The 6,000-nt window shown below is 51.4% G+C and overlaps 1 protein-coding gene across 1 annotated transcript in view; it reads left to right on the top strand.

Annotated features, from left to right (window-relative positions):
- The first annotated feature begins 2,052 nt into the window (after positions 1–2,052).
- The window catches only part of Syne2 (spectrin repeat containing nuclear envelope protein 2), a 301,471-nt gene continuing 297,523 nt past the window's right edge, over positions 2,053–6,000 (top strand). The window contains exon 1 of the mRNA XM_038337460.1: positions 2,053–2,165. The gene's annotated coding sequence lies outside the window, so the exon portion shown is untranslated. The remainder of the gene's footprint in view (positions 2,166–6,000) is intronic.

Below are 6,000 nucleotides of genomic sequence, written 5' to 3'. Positions count from 1 at the left end.
TATATAAAGCTGGGTGTGGAGGTTCATGCTTGTAACCCCAGCACTCCAGAGGTGTGGGTTGCCTGGGAGGAAGTAGGCTGGCAGGTCCATTGACCACTTTCCCAGAGGTGGAAGGAAAGGAGCCCTGTGTTTATAGGCTCTGTGTTGTGCATAAAGGATCTAGGTGTGGCTGTTTGGCTTAGTGTCGCATCTTTAATTTTCATTTCAAAGTGAAGAGGCTTTATTCCAATGCTCGGACCCAGTCTTATTTTCGGATTTTCAAGTAGGTATTAATTTCACATTCAAATTGGCAGGCCTAGGAGAAGCCCCGGGTAATTAGAAGGATCTAATTGGAAACAGGAAAAATTCTGAAACATTGCATTCTAGGCTAACAACTGCCTTAGCAGGATATGGGCCAGCAGCCCTCTCCCCTCGGGGCTTAGAGCATGGATACCTAGAAAGCAGAAGTAATGGGGGGGGGGGAGGAATTGTAACATTTTCTCCTGAGGTGGCTCCGATGACGATTTGTAACATTTGCTGTGAAGAAAGCAACAAATACAGACTGACGGAAGTAGAGACCAATTAGAGATAAAGCTTTGTAGGTGTTTCTGTAAGCTCTGGAATCCATCTTCTAGGAACTGTGACTTAGGGAAAGTGGTTCTGAGATCAAGAAGGAAGAATCTTGTTTTATGGATTTTTGTTGTGTCCATATTTATAGTATGTGTGCTTTTTTTTTTTTGTCTCCTGTTTTCCATCCTGGCCTCAAACTTTCTAACCCAATCCTCCTGCTTCCACCTCCTGAATGCTGAGATCACAAGTGTGCACCATCACTTCTGGCTCAGATGCAGTGCTGGGGATGAAATCCAGGGGCTTCCCGCATGCTAGGCAAGCACACTACCAACTGAACTACACCTCCAGCTCCACCCACCAAGTCATTACAAGATGCACAGCCAAGTATTTCAAGAACTGATACCCTCGGAGCAAACCTAGAGTACAGGAAATGCCACGTAGATACTGTTTTGTGAAGAAAGACAACAAAACGTGTATTTTCATAGTTTACTTGTGTCAACTCAGTACTCTCAGAGAGAAACGTTTTTATCGCTCGCAAATGTGGGTATAATTTAAAACTAAGTTTCTCAGACACATGACCTAGTTGAATCCACAGTCAAACTTTTAACCTCTGATCCGTACCATTTAGGTTGGGCTATCAGCAGCGCACTAAGCAATCCAGGTAAGAGTTTGCAGCCGCACAACTTGCACGAGGCTGAATCTGACTGCAGTCCAATTTGACTGTGAGAGAAATTCAGTAGAGCAGTTCTGTCAGGCCACCGCTTCTTTGTGTATTAATAGTGAAGTGCGGTGCGTTTGTGTCTGACTGCTAGAGTCTCAGTTCTCTAACAGCCGCGCAGGAGGCGAGTAGGAGTCAGGTGATGTCATTCTGAATCCTCAGGATTGAGCAATTTGCAGGAAAATCCAACTGACACCTGCAGGACAGAGTCCCAAGAATCCACTTTCTCCTGAATGTCGTTGATTGCGGCGGCTCTCCTCGTCTCCGCCTCCAGGCTGAGGGGGGTCACTAATCTACATTGTTAAACAAGCCCCTCCTTATCTCATCTCCCGCAGGGGATGTCGAGGTCTGGACTCCCCGATACTCTAAGAAGCAGACGAAAAGTCCACTTTCTGCCAAGGCTCCACCTGGATTCAAAGACCCGATCGCGGTCCGGTCTCTGATTTGCAGATCCAGGCATCCATCCGCCGTGAAGGAGGGAAACCCGCTTGAAAAGTGAGTGTTCGGTGAGAGTCTGCTTCCCCTTTGTCTCCAGCTGCGGGTAGGTGCCTAGGGAGAGGATCGTGAATCTGCCTTCGGAGTTAGTGCGCCGTTTTAGCCACCTGCAAGGGTCGCTAAGGCGGAGGGAAAGTTGCGGTGGCCGCGGGCAGGCGGCTCCGCCCACAGCGCGCAGCTCGGGCGGCGGCGAGCGCGGGACTGGGCAGGCCGGGAGGCGCGGGGCGTGGTCTGCAGCCTCCAGTCCACAGCGGAGCGCGCTCGGCTGCGCTGCTAGTCTTCGGCCGCACGGAAGAGCGAGCGGGAGACCGATCGAGGGGCGCCATCGAGGCAGCAAGGCGAGCCGGGCGTAGATCAGGGTGGGCCCAATCCGAGTCCTCGCCTCCCGGCTGGGCAGAAATCGGTGAGCGCGGCCAGGGGCTCCCCCCGCACCCCAAAGCGCCCTTTGGGAGCAGGAGGGCGGGGAAGGGGCGGGCGCGAGCCCAGCGGGTTCTCCGATCCGGGCGGGGAGCCCGGGGGCCCACAAGAGCCTCCGGATGCGGGGCTCCCAGCCGGGCCGCGGGAAACTTCGCCCGGGCGGGGACAGCGGGGCTCTCGGGGCGCTACAAACTTAGCGGCGGGCGGGGCACCCCGGGGATCGCGGCGAGCGCCGGCGGTTGGCGTTGGTGTCCCCGGCTTCTTTGTGTCACCTCCGGGCCCGGCCCGCGGGTGCACCCAGCTCGGTCCCGGGGCTCCCCACCGTTCCCCCAGCCCGGCCCAGGCGGGCGCGCTCGCCCGATTGTTTGCATTCCTCGCGTCACGCCTGGGCGGGAAAGATTTTGAACTGGGTGTGAGATGAACGCTGGAGCTGCGGCGCAGAGATTGCAAAACCATAGGCGACGGGAGGCTAGTCTCGGGGACCGAAGAATCGGAGGCAGGGGCGCTCCGCCTTTGAAACGGACGCACTGGAGGAGAAGGGGCGGGCGAGGTGGCTCTGAGCCTCCTCGGAGCGGAGAGGGGGCGCTGGGACCGCGGGGATTATAATTGCATTTTGATCGCTTGCGGTCTTTGTTGTCTCTGCTATTGCCTTTAGGGTCCGACCATAGCACCTGGTCCTCTTTAGGTCTCTCCCTTGAAGTCTGAAAAGGCGCCCGGGGTGGGGTGGGGGCAGTGGATTTGTGTTCAAGGCTGCTGGCCACAGGAACCGCTTCATTAGGTGGAGGTGAAGTCCAGTGTAACACTTGCCTTTGTGGACGCGCCTTATTTCCGAAAGTTGTTTTCTCCTCCCCTAGTGGAAGAGAGCGTCGGAGCCGAGTGGCCGCAGGCGCGGTTGTGCACAAGCAGCGGGAGGGGCTCTGTGGCCGCTTAGCGCTTTTCGGGGCTTAAAAAATGTTTGAAAGTTTGATTTGAAGCAACTTCACTTCTCTAAAAGTTTCCATCGTTCTAACGCCCTTGCTGCAGGTAAACTCTGTGGCTGTGCTTGAATAGTTCCATCGCTTATTGGGGTGGGGACACAGTTAAACATACCTGGCCTCCTCGCAGCTTTGGTACCAGGAAACGCCACCATGGGAGAGGGAGCATTCGGTTTTTATGGGCCTGGGATTTTTGGTGTGTTTACACGCTTCAATGCATGACTGCGCCCCCAGTTTTCTTTCTGGAAAATTCTCAAGAATTCCAAAGGCTTTTCCTGCGGTGACTGCTGTGTGGCCATCGTCTTACCTGTCTGCCGTCTCCTCCCCTGCAGCTCCCCGCCTACCCGGGGCGGTGGGAACAGGTGCAATACTCATAAAGTTTAATGGTGAAGCTGGCGGTGTCAAAATGAGAAAAACGTGGAAGGGTTTTGGTCCTTGTTTATTACCGATTTGAGTTTAAAAGCTTCTATTTGTTTTGTTTGGAGACAGGGTCTCTGTAGTCAAGGATAGCCTTGAATGTGTTGTGTATGTAATTAGACTGGCTTTGAACTCCGTATCCACCCCACCCTCCCTTCACTTCCCAGGTGCTGGAATTACTAGTGTGAGCCATCACACGTGATTTAACACGCTTCTATTTGAATTTTAAAAAATCCAAAATTAAACCATTTTGGATCAGCTCGATTGATATATTAAGAGTCTCTCAAAAAATGTTCAAATTTACTCAGAAATTTTATTAGCGTTTCTGTGGACTTGGGCTAATGGTGTTGCTGGATACTGCTGTGTGTTTAAAGGACTGAGTCACAGAGGGTTGAGCTGGCTTGTGCCCTCAACAGCACCTGATCTGCGTTTAATGGAAGATTCAAAGTGGAATTGGCCCCATTTAAGTCACTATGCCAGGGATGTAAAGCCCTTTTCCCCTTTATCATCCGTGACTCATCATATGCTTTAAGTAGAGATTTTTCAGTAATTTCACAAACATCTATTTATGCAAATAATCTCTTGCAATGTGCCAATCACTATGCTGGACATTGGGAGACTCAATACTAGTAATATTCATTGGTTAGGTGCTATTTTGAACCCACATATATGCTATGTGATTATCTTGCTATCTGAAAGCGTTTATTGAACACATAGGATGCTAGGTGTTGGGAATATAGTTTGGACAAGGCAGCCATAGAGACTTCCTTTACCCAGTGTGCAAAACAGATGGAAAATAAAATGTATCACTAAACTAGCAACACACTCTGTATTTATTTGCTTATTTACTAGGGATTAAACCCAGGATTTTATGTTCTACTGTGGAGTTACACCCAGCCCTTTCTATTTTATTTTGAGACCAGGATGTGCTGCTAAGTGACCCAAGCTAGCCTTTCACTTGATTGGGATCCTCCTGCCTCTGTCTTCCAATTAACTGTGATTAGAGTAACTGGGATAACGGGTGCTGTACCATGCCCAGTTTAATCACAGGTAACTTTGATCACCTCCTACTTCGGGTCAGAACTGTCTGGATGCCCTCCCAGCCCCTGTGAGAGGCACAGAACTTCCAGGGGCTCCCAGAGCCACCTCTTGGTTTCTGGCTTCTTCATCCTGTTACCCACCTGATCTCACCTCTTGCCCAGGTGTCTTGGCCACACCAGCTCTCTTGCTGCTACAGGTCTTTGCATTTACGATGCTCTACCTGAGATGTGGTCCCTCCATGGCTTTCCTTCCTGTAGCCCCTGCCCCTTTGTTCCATGCTGTTGTCTCAGTAACCCCCAGATTTAAAATCACAGTTGCCCTAGCAACTCTCATCCTTTCTTCATAACTTTTGTCTCCTTAGCACCTATGACTGCCTAATGTAAATGCATCACTCCCTAGTTTATAATTTGCCTTCCCATACTAAAGGCTCCTGCCCAAGCTCTAAGACATCCCATCTACAGCTGTATCCTCTTTCCCTCCCTCCTCCCCTCCTCCCTTCCTCCCCTCCTCCCCCTCCCTCCCTTCCCCCTCCTCCCCTCCTCCCCCTCCCTCCCTTCCCCCTCCTCCCCTCCTCTCTCCTCTTTGAAATAATCTCAGGTGGCTCAGGCTGACCTTGAATTTGCCAGGTTGTTGTGATGATTTTGAATGGTCCTCCTCTTATCTCCCAGGTGCTAGGACTACAGGTGTGAACCATGGAACCCTGCTTCGCGACTGTGTGTTCGGAATCCAGAGTGCCCGGTGTGCAGCAGGTCTCCTTTAACTGTTAAGTAGAAAGGATTGATGGAGCGCTGAGGCGGAGTAACCAGGGGCTCCTGGAAGGAGACAGTGGTCCTGAGACTTGAAAGTATCTGCACTGTGGGTGGGATGGGAGGTTGTGAAGAGGAGACAGGCTTGAGAGGGGGCCTACAGAGGACCGTTTTGTACAGAGGCTTCCAGGCAGCAATGGATGCTGTGGATTTATTGGTCACTGTGGTTAGGCACTCTACGACCAAGGGATCATTGAAAGAAATGATGGGCACTGTGTGCTGTGAACACCTGTAATCCCAGTGCTTTTGAGGAAGAGGTAGGAGGCCCTGTCTGAGCAAGAGTGAAACCATAAAACTATCTCAAATGGTGGGCGTGTGGGGAGGGGGGAAGAAGGGGCCGCAAATGGTAATCAGGTATAGCACATACCGGGACTTCTTAGAGGTCACACGACTCCTTGTCTGTACTTTTAATTAGTCCTATTTTATGGTTCAAAAACGTAGGAATTGGGGGAGATCACGGATGGTAGAGCCTGGGGTCAGAGGTAAGCTACTATTGTTTCATTACTGTATCAAGGTCAAAAGTTTCCTCCTTATGCTGATGGCACGGCTGGTCCAGTCGGAAGAGGGCCCATTGCAGTACTCA

This window comes from Arvicola amphibius, chromosome 7 (assembly GCF_903992535.2).
Source record: "Arvicola amphibius chromosome 7, mArvAmp1.2, whole genome shotgun sequence".
NCBI classification, from domain to species: Eukaryota; Metazoa; Chordata; class Mammalia; order Rodentia; family Cricetidae; genus Arvicola; species Arvicola amphibius.
This window is presented reverse-complemented; position numbering and strand designations above follow the sequence as displayed.